The following is a 13985-nucleotide window of genomic DNA, read 5'->3' on the forward strand; positions in this document are numbered from 1 at the left end:
TAAAACGTTACATCACATTTCGCCAAACGTTATGCGAACAGTAAGAAAGCATTTCTACAACATATAAATACTTTTGGAGTTACGTTTACCTAACGTTGCAGAAGCACCCTACAAAAACATTTTAAGAACAACTAAAAAACGTTACAGTAACGTTTCGTCAAACATTATTGGACCTGTTAGGAAGCATTTCGACAACATAGTAATTATGTTGAATTTACATTTACTTAACGTTGCAGAAAACACGCTTGAAACAATCTTTTAACGTTGCAAAACCTTTTCAGAATGTGGACCAGGAACGTTACAGTGACGTTTTGCCAAACGTGTGGAATGTGTATCGTGGAGCATTGTTTCTGTTATCCACGTTTGCCGGTTACGATATATTTTAAAGCATTTTCAAAATAACAAGGAAAAGTGAAATTTCAAATAAAATTTTATTTTATTTTTGCATGGTTACAACATTTTTTTTATTTACATTCCATTGCTGCTGCTGCTGTGCAGGAGAGGAGGCTCCATCCAGGGGCTGACTGCGTCTGTGTGGAAAAATCAAACAATTCCTACTTCAGTACGCTGCGGCAGTAGGCGGTTTTTGCGCGAAAAAGTAGTCGCCGCCTAAGGATTTGTTTAGTTAACGAGCGCACACACCCACACACACGCACATGCACACACGCACGCACTAAAAGGAGAGTAACTGAACAAGCAGCTACGCAGCAACTCGTGCTAACCATATGACCAGAAGAAAGCAAGCGCACAAAATTTTGGGTCACCTGACTCCCAACTTGAATCTCCCGAGTCAGTAACCTATACAGGTTAGTGACTATTCGTCAAAATCGCTCGCTAGCGGAGTGTTGTGTCTTCTGCATGGTTCATGTATTTTTATTAGGCAGAGATTAGGATGAAAATCATTTAAATATAAATGCACTATTAAATTTTGAGAATATTAGTTTATTGCTTACCTTGTGGGTTCCTGTAAGCCCAATATTCGCAAAGTGGATCCAGTCACCAATGATGTGGCCCGCTATCGACTGTGACCTGCGTCACACCAGCAGCAGCTGGAAAGCATAGGGCGCGACTAGTTATGGGCTGCATAGCAGTTCATAAATTGAACTACTAAAACAAATCAAAATACGCTCTCAGAAATTTTCTACACTCACCAAATACTATTCGGGAACGGATACTAACCTCTCGGACCTTTTTCTTCTTTTCTTCCTGTCCAACTGTATATAGATGACCGCTACCTCAATCGAAACAACCCATCTGAAAATTCGCTTGGTTGTAGAAGCGACGTTTGCTCCTCCAGTCCGGCAGATCTTTCACCTAAAAAAGAACACAAAGTGCTACAGAGGTATTACAGATGGTTCACACAAAAGAAACACCCATTAAACACGAATGTGTATAATGGTCCAAGTTTACTTACGTAATAAAGGGAACCAAAGTGGAAACTCATAAACGAACAACTTCGATCCTAGTCTTTCTCAGCACTGAAAAGAGTTGTGTGACATGTTTAATACATGCTTGGAACAGGCTAGGGGAAGAAAGGAGGAAGAATTTGAGCATTTTACAACAACCCGGGCATTCTTCTTTTTTTTTTATTTGCACGAATGCAGGAAGGTTCTGTTTTTCAGTCAAAGCCATGCGTATCATTGCAGCCACTAAATTTGTTAGCGTTCACTTTAACCATGGTTTTTGTTTTTTCACGCTCGGCGTTGTTACCTCGTCATATGAAACGCACCCTGTTATTCATCACTGCTGAGCATTTACAGGATTTTTCAAAAGTTGGGAAGAGCGCCTGGAACCACGGCTGTAAAAGCCTTTGATTCAAGCTGTTCGAAACCGCACCACCGATGAACAGTACTAGAACTAGCCTTTTTGCTCGAAGCATGTCGGTTTTATTTCGGCGAACGACGGCTGTGCATGATCAATGCGGCCCCAATGAAAGCGTGTTGGTTCCAAACTTCTGATAAAGTACGCGCAGTAGGCAAAATTCTGTATCCAGAGTGACCTCTTTTGGGCGGAACGGTTCCCTTTAGAGGGAGTGGGTGATCGCTAGCATGACCAAGTACCTCCCACACCTCTTAACCCCAATTCCCCCCTTCGGATCTTTTAGTTGAAAGTGGCACCTGCCCTGGTCATTCCAGCTCCTGTTGTGCTGTGCGTTATCGATTGAATTCGCTTTTCCATTTTGATTCGCTAAACCCGCTAGCCATTTACACAATTGAGCAATATTTACTTACCAATTTCTAGAGTCTCGGGGTTGGCGCTCATCGTCGATGAACTCCGCGGCTTTCCCGGTTTGAGGGTATCTTGAAAACCATAGCCTGCAATGAAAGTGACTTCGACTCTTTACCAGCTGCTATTTACCAGCCTTTTGGGGTGCATTTCTCACAACTCAAGAACGCGCTATGCTGCTTTAATGCATTTCAAAAATGTAAGTCGCAAACGAACGCATGTACTCGAACAGCGCACTTTTTCCCACCCTCTGTGACACCTTCAGCCCTCAAAGTGCCCCTTTCTAACAAAGTTGGCTATATAGTCACGCAGGTTGTCTGGTTGCTTACTCGCCAGCGAAGAAAGCTACGACAAGAGGCTCAGGTTTGCAGCTTTTAATAATATATCCCAGAAGTCTGACGAACTTTTTGCGATAGGTACACCGTCATACCGTCTAAGTTAACCAGCAGCAAAATAGGCTACCAAGGGGTGCATTCTGACCTGTTCGTTTGCATTTGTATCGACTATACGCCTCGAGCGCGGCCTGTAGGGGCGCCACTGAAATCCCCCTAGCGGCCCGTTTCGAAAGCAGGCGCGGGAGTCCCCGGCCCGCTCCCCCTGTCGCCGTTGCTTTTGGGGCTCGTTCAAGACAGCAATTTACCGCTTGTCCGCGTTCGAAATACCGAATAACGTGGAGCAGGCACTCTGTTTGCAAGCCTGGTGTGTTCACGAGAGTATAAACGTTTATGACGCGATCTTAGAAAGATCTATATGAGCGCCGGGCGTGTGTCATAGGCCGGCGTCCCGAAGCCAGTATTTGCATGCAGCTGATTGCAATTCCACTGCCCTGAAATTTAGTGGCAGTGTCTCCGTAAGCAGTGTTTCCTCCGATGGTCATGTTGCGGCCATACACACTATGATGTAAATCGACTTTGTGCACTACAAAATCCAGCGGAGCACTCATACCTGACAGCACGAAAGTTACGCCTGCCAATATCACATATCAGATATTGATCAGTACCCTGAACAAGCCAATGCGGCATAAATTTCGCAAACATTGTACCAAAGAAGTACGATGGATAATGCAAAATTACACTCCGGAGTCAGCACACGACGACAAATTTAATGCTGGGTCGTCTTGTCCCGAGGTGAGCGCTCGCAAGAAATTCATCTGTTACATTTATCCTCCACGAGAAGCGCGAAGATGGGCTTATAGAGTAATCCGCGTCCGCGACCAAAATCTTCTTCGAAACATCGTCGTATGACACTGGGAGACTGCAGAATCTAGCATAAACCGAAATCAGAGACCCTTATCAGATACGACACTCTTCCAACGAGTCCGTGTGTACGAGATTTCGGCGCACGTTAAGGATCTCCAGGTGGTCAAAATTAATCCGGAGCCATCCACTACGGCGTTCCTCATCGTCTCCGTTGCGTCGGCGCGTTAAACCCTGCAAACAATCAATCAACTCTTTCAACGACACCTCGTATTTCTTGTGAACTGCCTACCTTGTATTCTTAAAAAAATGCGTCCGCCGAGTGATCAGCCGTTCGTTGAAGGCGAAAAACAAACGAAAAATGAACACGCAGCTTGTGTGTGTGATAACTAAAACCTTCATTCGTTGATTTCGCTCCGCATTTGTAAATAACGATAGTTGAGCGTCCTCCTCCTCACCCCCCCATGCCTAGCGAAATATCAGCGCATTTCGGATCTAGTTGGTCTGGTGATTACTACCTTGCTCAAACAAACCTCTTTAGCATTTCAGAAGCTGCACTCGGTTTTTTTTTCATTCCCGTACGACTATTCTATTTATTCCTGACTTGCAGACCATTCATTTTCCCGTGGTTTCATTAACATATACCTTGGTTCTTACTATAAGGCATGAGTGAACACATATCTGACAATGCACAGCCTTTGAGTGTACTTAACATTTTCGCGTGGCTTATATTCCCATGAAAGGCACAAGTTTTTGTCAGCTATTGGGTTATCACATCCCTGAAACATATTTTTCTACGACGTACGTACTCGAAGCAAAGCCGCATTTGTTGTCTGCGCTACAAAACGACTCCAACCTCTTACAGTGCCAAATATTAGGTCTAAACGAGGTAACAATAAATAGAATTCACTTGTGCTGACGTGTTCGAAGGTGACAGCGGTGATATGCTGCTGCCGTCGCCGACGCCCGCAAGAGCGGCCAAGAAGCGCGCAGAACCGCCTCCCCGGGTAGCTCTTGTTGGCGTTCGAGCGCTCTACCAAGACGCAGCTGTTTTTTTAAGCACCCTAAACGTGCAGTTAGCTTACAGACATCACCATAACAAGTAGTTTAGTGCGCGGAAAGGCAAAGAGAAGCGAAAGAGAACCAAAACACTGCATGACCACCTATCAGCCACGCAGCGCTAATCCCGCAAACGCCGCGGAGAAGCGGCGGCAGGCGGCGCAGCGATCGCGAATCTCGAGGCGTATACATTCCGGAGTAGCTGCACTGGCTGCACCCCCTCCCCCCCTTTTTTTTTCACGTTAAGGAACCCCGGCGTTCCCAACATAATTATCGCATCGCCAGGCAATTAGGGGCAAACGTAATGCTTTTTTTTTTTTTTTTCAAAATTTCGCACAGCGAACTAACGTGACACGCACATTATTTTGTTTCGCGTGCCCAAGCCGCTACCTCACTTGCCCGGCTGAAGTGAAGATCATTCAAGTGTGGGCGAGGTTAGTTATCCGAATTCACTTTGCTTTGCACAAAGCGGGCAAAAATCGTTTCCATGCAACGAACAAAAATCGTTTCCATGCAACGTACCCGTAACATCGATTCTTCCATCAATACTGCCTACTATAAGGCCCGTTCACACTTGCGACGATGAGACGCAATTTCGGAAACTTTTGCCGCCCGGCGATCCGTTTTGTCGTTCGGTCTCAGCCAATTTGTCGCCGCGACAGAAATCGCGTTGTTCGTCGCAAGTGTGCACGGGCCTATAAGCAAGAAAATACTCACGAGTTGTTCCTGCACACCTTCCTTGTATGTCGCTTACATTGCCCAAACGCCGCCTCTGGCGCTTCGTTTTGAATATCCAGCGATAAACGGGTCTCGGTTGGACAGACCACGGAGAAAGATATAACACCATCGAACAGGCTACGACTGAACAAGCATGCGCTTGCGCATATACTTACGTCTACAACTGCAGTGTTCCAGGTAAACGATCCGGTGTAACGACTGGAGCTGGATGCGCACGGGGTCGGCAGTGGCGAGAAAAGACCCCTTGAGCCCTTGCCCTTTTTTCTTTCCCTCTCATATGGGGCGAGAAGGCAGTGGATCTCCAAGCAACTTTCCGCAGCCGCTGTCTGCGGCTGAAACCTGTCTGAATGAACAAAAAGCCGTGGGGGGATGCTACACAAAGGAACGTCGCACAATGCGACGGGAAACTTCTCCACCCGCCCTTGGGGACAGCGCCGCGAAGTTCGCCTTTTACATCGCAAAGTGAAGACAGCCTTACCTGCTCGTCTCAACGAACAGAATGAAGAGGACTCGCGAACAAGATTGACTTTGAACGAGACTGATCGTGATGCCCGGATCAAGGAACGCTTCATAACCAAACATGAAATACGAGTGGTGTAGGGAGAAAATTTGTAAAAAACACCAGTGGCATTTTTTTTTTGTAAACTAGAACTTAAACGTTTTGATTCACTAGTCAGAAATATCATGCTTCGATGAAAAAGAATTGTGGGCAACTTAACCAGTCCGGCTGGTGCGTACGGAATAACTGTGTGGTCACATAACTACAAAAAAGGTTTTTTTTTTTCGTACATGTATGCTTTAAACAAGCGAGTTACCCCTGCAGCCTTGAGCACTATTAGTGAACACGATTACGTAATTTCTCGCCTGATCGCCGATAAAGCATGCCTTCGCCAGGAATGCCTTCGCACATGGAGTCCATCTCTCTCTCTCTTCCCCCCCCCCCCCCCCCCCTTCTTCCTCCCCCGTTAAACGGCTCCGAAAATTACATAGTCTCACGACTAGAAATAATAGGATACCATTTCACAGTAAATCACGGAATATTACGCAAATTACGGGATATTACGGCTAGAAACTGCTCTTTCTAATGTTTTCTAAAATGTTTTCTGAGTGAATCTAGAGCAATCTCTCCCCTGCCCAAAGAACCACAACTTAATAGGAAATAAGCCGCAACGAGTAAAATAAATCTGCTTTATAATAGGTGTTGCTTGAAGTGTGTTAAAGAAAAACCTAACAATGGACACAAATCGTAAGATAAACTTTTGAAACGCAGCATTAATATAATAAAAAAATTCAGTAAGTGCAGTAAATAGTCATTCACGACATATGATTTACCAAAATCAAAATACCGCAATACGTTCAAAGCAAATAAGGCATACAAGAACCAGACCGAAGTAGGTGGCTAGTACCAACAAATATATTTTACATGACCTGCTCGAGACAGCTAGCGCACCGCTGGCGTTGTCTTATTACCGCTGTTTCCAGAAAACTGCACGTGCACTACTTGTGTACTCAAACGCTTCGTCGTCGTTTTCTACCGTCGTTGTCTTCTTCCATCGTGGCACGTCAGGAGCACACTACGAGTAACCATATCTGTTCTTCAAAATGTTTTCGCATCGTAATGCCTTTGAACCGAGAAGTCCGTGCATCGGAAAGCCCGTGCGCCGAAACGTGCTTCACCGAAATGTCCCAGACCCCGTCATAACAGTAACAGGGAGACACTGAGATCGGATGATTCGTTTCAAATTAGCTCGATGGCATAGGCGCCAACAAAGTGGGCGCTGAAAGGCTCGATCCCCCCCCCCTCCTCTTCCCTCACCCTCCCCATTTTTCGAGGGCTTCGTGTCCTTACGCCGCACACGATGATGGGAAAAATATGGGTACGCGGCTTTTCAACAACAAACGCAACTCAAGGTTTTAAACGAAGTTCGCGTAATTGGAGGCTAAACATTGCGCTTCGGCTGATTATCAGGACTCGAATACTTCCTAATCGTCTTGCCCTTGCCTGTGAGAAGAATTCGGGCTTTGAGTTAGCACAATGTCTGCAAGGCACAAAATGGGAAAAAAGGAGTCATTTCAATTACATTTGAACCAGGATGTAACTAACTTCCATGTGACGAATTCCTAGATTTAACAAAGTTTTTCAAATCCCCATTGCCAGCCTCATTGAAAACGATGCGTTTTCGACCTGACCTCTATATAACGAAGGCATGGCAACAGTTACACCTTCATGTAACGAATTCGCTACGCTGATGAGCCATCGTTTTTTGCACTTTTTCTGAAAAATTGGCTGGAGATATGCACTAATTTAGCGAACATTGCCCGTGCTGCAAACTACCGTGTGTTTCCAATGTGAGTGTGGTGTCGCTTAGGTGCTAGGCCCAACTGTCGGTGAGTATATTCGCGCGTCTCCACTGATTTCTGAGGTGTAGGTTCGTTGGTGATGAGTTCTGCTACTAGAAAACAAAAAGATTTGTCTTTTCAAGACAAGCTCGCAATTTCAGGTGCCGTCTCCGCAGGCAAGTAGGATCAACGTTGTCGTTCGGTACAGCATCCCAGCTAGCACCTTCTCAAAAAGTTTGAGTGCACAATTAAATAGCATCAAGTTCGCGAAAAGGCGCCCTTTCAGCACACGTTTGCTCCTTGAAACTGGTTAAAGCAGCGAAGAGTGTCAAAAGGCAAAATTGATAGTTACGTTACGCTTGCGAATACAGGGGTATAAGTGACCTTGATTCTTTGGACTGCCGTGTACTGAAAAACTTCGTGGAAAAGCAGAAGCCGCAAATAGAGCACTTTTTTCACTCTGAAATAAATTTTTGAAGGGAGAGTTCACTGTCCCTGATGTCAATATTCTGATTTAGTTTCGGCTTCATTTACGGGTGCCTTAAATCGAAACTTGCATATAATGAAAACCTGCATGTAACGAAAATTTTGAATTTTTATCAACTTCTTTACATACAGGTTTAACTGTACGCGTAACTCTATATTTCGACGTGGTGCGTGCTTTTACACGGCGGATAAACCTAGGCTTGCATCAAAATTGACAAATTGATTACGTCTGCCGCAAAGGGAAGTTTTCAAAGTTTCAATTTCGTCGCCTAAATATTTTTATGAAGTTTCATCAAAGGTAATACAGTTGTCAAACATTATAGCTTTTGCAGTGAATTAACAACACCGCAGCAGCAGACATCAAAATATTTAGGCAGCAATCGTGCCGCCAGCGCAGCGCTATGGGGAGGAATTGGAGCGACAGCGGAGTGCAGTTTTATACGTAGATGTTAAAAGTTAAAATCCACTCTAGAAATACAGTTATGCGGCTACAAAGGAAGGCTGTACAGCTTGATTAGATACTTCGCAAGGGTCCCGGTGCTTGATTTCACCTTGGGTCCACCGCCCATCGCCATCATGAAGTCGATTTCCCGACTAAACTTATAACCAGAAGGCTAGCCGTTTGTAGCGCGAGCGTGAGCGTAGGGTATCATCGATAGTGAGCACTTACGCGCTCGTATAGGCTCAAGGCAGGAGCATGGATATATGGTTAGCAACCGCCACCAAAATGTTACAGAGAGGAAGACGTGAAACGAAGATGTATTTACAAGGCATATTTACACCCGCCTTGGTGGCTCAGTGGCTAAGGCGTTGTGCTGCTGGGCACGAGGACGCTGGTTCGATTCCCGGCCGCTGCGGCCGCTTTTCCGATGGAGGCGAAAAGCAAAAACGCCCGTGCGTACGAGATTTAGGCGCACGTTACAGATCCCCAGGTGGTCAAAATTAATCCGGAGCCCTCCACTACGGCGCGCCTCATCGCCCCTGCGTTGCATCGGCGCGTTAAACCCTACATTGTTATCCATCAACCAACAAGGCGTATTTACATAACAGAAGGCTCCGCGCAGACCAAGAACGCGTAGAGCTTCGGCTTCTTCCCTTTCAATACATGTACACCTCAGAGTCGATCTGAGCGCGCCCAGCGTGTTGTTTTGGCTACAATTTAGCACACGTGCGAGCAAACTAGGCACTGGCGTTCGTGTCTTTTTCCTCTGTGGCTGATGCGCCATAACAATGCTGTTGTACTTTATATGGCTAATGCGAAACAAAATAACGCGACACTGCGGTGTCGCAGTCTCGCGTTGCATGCGCAGGGCAACTCTGGCTTTCACTGTAGGTGTGAGTTCGTTACAGATCTACCAAATCATCCAATGGGTGTGAATTCGATCGCCGCATTGATAAGAAGCAGCTCTCGCATTTTTGTGTTCTGCTTCAATGGCGCAGAATTTGCGGTGCAAACGTGACAGGAATGTAAAAATTACACATAACACTGTCAATTCCTATTCATTTTTTTCTATTATTATTCATTCCTAGTCATTCATTCATTATTTCATTCATTCATTCATTCATCCTAGTCATTCATTCCTAATCATTCCTAGTCAATTCCTAAAATAAATTTAACTTCATATGATGCTTACTGAAAATAGTTAAAAGCGTGCTTTCGTGTATATTTGAAGTAACCTGCATTTGACTTGCAAATCGTTGTTTCCCGGCAACAAGTGTATTTCTCGATGACGCAAAACACCTTCTGCTGCTCTGTGCTGTCGCTCTTTCTTGCGCTCGGTGCAGATGACAGAAAAGAAAAATACCAGGCAGCCTCACGCCGGAATACAAGACACAAGAACAGGCTTTTGACGCACTTCCCCTGCAGGTCTTGAGAGGGGGAGCAAGCCCCCACCCGCCGCGCGTACCCGCATGATACACGCTTTGCAAAACGAGGGGAGCGGCGGTGGGCAACAATAGGACTGGTCATAAATGGGACCGGTTGTTGACGGAGCTATTCCTCTGAGGGAACAAAAGGCAACTGAGGGGAAAGCCGCCTTGCCTGAGAAATGTTTCGCGCGGACTCGCAGCGGCCAAAACCAGGATTGGCGCTGTAATTTATCCTCCTCAACACGTTGGCTTGCCCATGTCCTGGGCTGGGCTGGGCTCATAACACAAAATAAACACGCACGCATACACACTTACAACATTTGTCTCAGCACATCTCCGGCGGCGTCAAAATGCAGTCAAGCACTGAAATAATGTGGCGGCGATTTTTAAAAGCATTGGCGTAGCCAGGCTTTTATATCGGATGGGGGGGGGGGTTGAGCCGCCAGAGCTGCTCAAACGAGCTGGACGTTGGCCGAGGAAGACACGCCAAAGATAGCAGAATCGGTGGCGACACGCCGACGGCACGAGATGCAAAGTTCTATATATGAGAAATAAGGAAATAACCCGAAATATCCTCCCCCCCCCTTTAATATGTCAAAATGGTGAAGAGGGAGCCAGAAGAACCGACCGGTACGTGCTGGAGCCTGGAAGCGTTATCTGACGCGTGCGATTCACGTTCGCGCGAATCACCCGTCCTAGATGACCCCCCCCCTCCCTCCCCACTTCCCTCACGAGAAATTTCGGGGGGAGGGGGGAGCCAGTTGTATTGTGCAATTAGTTTGAACATAACACCACCCTGCCGTTGTAACTTAAATGTTATGCTTATGTTCAGATTTATTATGTTACCTGACAGTATTACCTCGAGCATTTTAATAACGTTAAATTTCTAAAATTACTTCAACGTTATGCCTTGAACATTGTAATAATGTTGCAATAAAGATGTTACCTATAACGTTGCTTTGCGGGTACTTCTTAACATTATAATAATGTTTACATTTTTACATCCCATTAATGTTCTGCCGTGAACATGCCCTGAACGTTATTATAATGTTTCAATTTGTACATTACTTTAATGTTGAGTCCTGAGCATTTTAATAACGTTACCATTTCTAACATTGGTGATAAGTTGTTTCCTGAACATGTCCTGAACGTTATTATAATGTTTGTATATTTACATTACTTTAATGTTGAGTATGAGCATTGTAATAACATTAGTATTTCTAACATTGGTTTTAAGTTGTTTCCCAAACGTTAAATAAATGTTGGAAACAAAACGTTAACATACATGTTTGTCTTCAACGTAAAAATAACGTTTCTAACATAACATAAACATTGAATGTTTTTTTTAAACGTTACATAAACGTTGCCTCGTAACATTTAACGTTATTTAAACTTTCGCAACTTCCAGATAACGTTATTCTAATGTTCTGTGCTACTTGGGATACTCCTGCAGCAGCAGCTGTTGTTTAATAACACAAACAAGGCAATAAGTGTAAAAACCGGTATCGTTGCCCCATATATTTTTCTGCACTGCGGTTTGCAACATCGCAAACTGGGGCGAAACAAGATTGGTAGAGCCCGTTCAGGCACTTTTCTGAAAAGATTGGTACGGTGGGACCAGGTATAATTGTATCTGGCCACTTTAGTCGAGGGCTTTATTAAAAATTTACAAACTATATAAGCAGCCCCAAACAGGTAGCAAGGTACAATTTTGGGCTAATTGGTTCATACATTGTTAGCAAAAAACAGTGCTGATAATGAAACATTAATGAATGCTGACAGGAGTACAGCCATCTCTACTTACTGTCAGCAAACATATATACGATAACGAGCAGTGAAAATGGAATACTATTAGGTTTAGTGGCAAAGGAATCATATCTGCCTATTGGCTAAAAGGTCAGACTTTTTACACTTACTCCCAGGCAGCAGCAACTCATGGCACGATTAGATTGAGGTTGGTGCTTGGTCTTCACTGTTGGTGAAGTGAAACAATGAAATGGAAGTGGGAGAGAGAAACTCCAACTTTAATTACTTATTTCTAAGCAAATTGAACGCCATATGTCGATTAAAAGCTGATAAGAAAGCTCTTACCTCTCAGCTAAAACGAAATGTTATTCAGCCTTTAGTGGCTGTTTAAACCGGCATATTGTATGCAGGTCAAACAAATTTTTTTTTAAAAACACAGATCTCTGTTCAAAGCATCTTTTGATTCCCACTTGATACTGCTAAAAACTACCCTTGTGATCTCTGAATGTGTTTTCAAAAATAGAACGCACCAATAATGCCATTTGCAGCATAGAATTTTGTTTGAATTGCTTGTGAGACCAATTTTTCACAAGAAAGGTGATCTGCAGAGATTATGCCATCACAAGTCGCTTGCAATAAGTGTGACAAGAAGTGTGACAAGGCTGACAAGAAGGGCTCAAGGGATCATGTGCCGTGGTCATTCTTGCAGTCTCAATTAAGGGCTGCATTATGTGTAGTCCACTGAGACTCGTTACCTCCTTCGCATGTTTTATTCTGTCACGAGCACTTGTCATCTCCCTTCATGAGAATATCTGATGAGCAGTGTGACATAAAGCTGGGAAAAGGAATCTAATTTGTCAGCGTTTTTATGACCTGCTATGACTCCTCTTCTTTCAGCTCAAATCTTAAGTCTGTTATAAAGAGTTCGAAGGTTAAGGCCTCAGTTTGAGGTTGTTCCTATAGTATGTGGCAATTTTGCACGGAAAAGAGGACAAAGAAGGCAATTGGGGGCACGGCCAGCGTGTGGATGGGGAACGAGCCAAGGGACTGCGGTAGTGCGTGCCTGGGCTTTGGAGGAATCGGTCGTGTGGGGGACCGGCTCTCATCTCAGTAAAGGTGTGGTTTTATGAGGACACAGTGTCTTTATTGGGAACCGTGGCCAGGCACTAGGACCCGGTACCACAAGTATGAGTACTTCTACATGCAAATGCCAGGCGTACAGGGCGCCCAAGTAAAATCAGAATTACTTTGATGCACTGGCAACAGAGCGTTTGGATATAATTGTTACCTGGTGGCAGGACAGATGACACAGACCTTGGCTGATGGTGAAGTGATCTATTTAGATTTACAAATCAAGAGATGCCATCTATATGTACAAATAGCCATATGACCCAGCCAAACTGCGAGCTGCCCGCTCGTTCTTCATCGTCGGTGATGGATGACCATGGCACTATGCGACAATATGCCTCGTAGTGGGGCAAAATTATGCAGAAATAGCTACAGCAATCGTTATACAAAGCTTAAAAAATCACTGTATTAGTACAGTTTAACTTCTGGTGTAGCAAAAGGGGCAGAAACATGCTAACAGCAATGGCACACCAGAAATAACACAATTATAACTGCTCTCAGAAAATTTGCTGAGCGCAAAACTTATTTTAGGAAAATTAATTTAGAAAACTCATTTTAGGAAGCCCGCTCAACTGGCTTTTCAGTTGGGTGAATCGGCGGCTGTAGGGCTCGCCACGCTGTGCAGAATACAGAGCATGCTCTCATATGAAACCATTATGAAAGGTAAAAAAAGTCACCTAATTGTGCCGGCAACTTCATAGGCCACCGAACCAAACTGAACATTGTTGTGCAAGTAGCAAGAGCATACGTTTCCAAACGTGATGCACATTGAGGAGTACGTTGTTACGTGAGGAACTAACAGATGGCGCTGTTACGTGAGGAACTAACAGATGGCGCCAATGCGCCACGCAGTCAAGCCAAGAGCCGCCAAGAGCGTAGACGGCGGGACCCAACCCAGTGCCCACGGTGTATGAAAGGTTGTCATGAAGCTTGATTCTTCATCGAGCGAACATTGCCAGAAGCCTTCTCGCAAGTCAAGTTTTGAGAAAACTTTTGCCCTTGCCAGTTCAGGTAGCACATCATCAAGAATTGGCAGTGTGTGACGTTCCCTTTCCAGAGCCTCATTCAATGCCTGTGGGTGGATGCAAATCCTCATTTCGCTGTTCTTCTTCGTCACTATGACCATTCTGCTCACCCATTGTGTTGGTTCCGAAACTTTCTTGATTACTTCCCTCTGCTCCAGATTCGTCGAGGCTG

At 44.8% G+C, this 13985-nt stretch overlaps 1 long non-coding RNA gene across 1 annotated transcript; it reads right to left on the reverse strand.

Annotated features, from left to right (window-relative positions):
- Nucleotides 1-558: 558 nt before the first annotated feature.
- LOC144149105 (uncharacterized) lies at nucleotides 559-2092 on the reverse strand. The gene is made up of 3 exons (XR_013318186.1): nucleotides 1415-2092; nucleotides 1180-1314; nucleotides 559-1049 (listed from the first exon to the last, which is right to left on the reverse strand). It is a non-coding gene; the product is annotated as an uncharacterized LOC144149105 (long non-coding RNA).
- Nucleotides 2093-13985: the final 11893 nt, after the last annotated feature.

The sequence above is a fragment of the Haemaphysalis longicornis genome, unplaced genomic scaffold (assembly GCF_048455015.1).
Source record: "Haemaphysalis longicornis isolate Haplotype H1 unplaced genomic scaffold, Haemaphysalis longicornis Haplotype H1 scaffold_1, whole genome shotgun sequence".
Classification (NCBI taxonomy): domain Eukaryota; kingdom Metazoa; phylum Arthropoda; class Arachnida; order Ixodida; family Ixodidae; genus Haemaphysalis; species Haemaphysalis longicornis.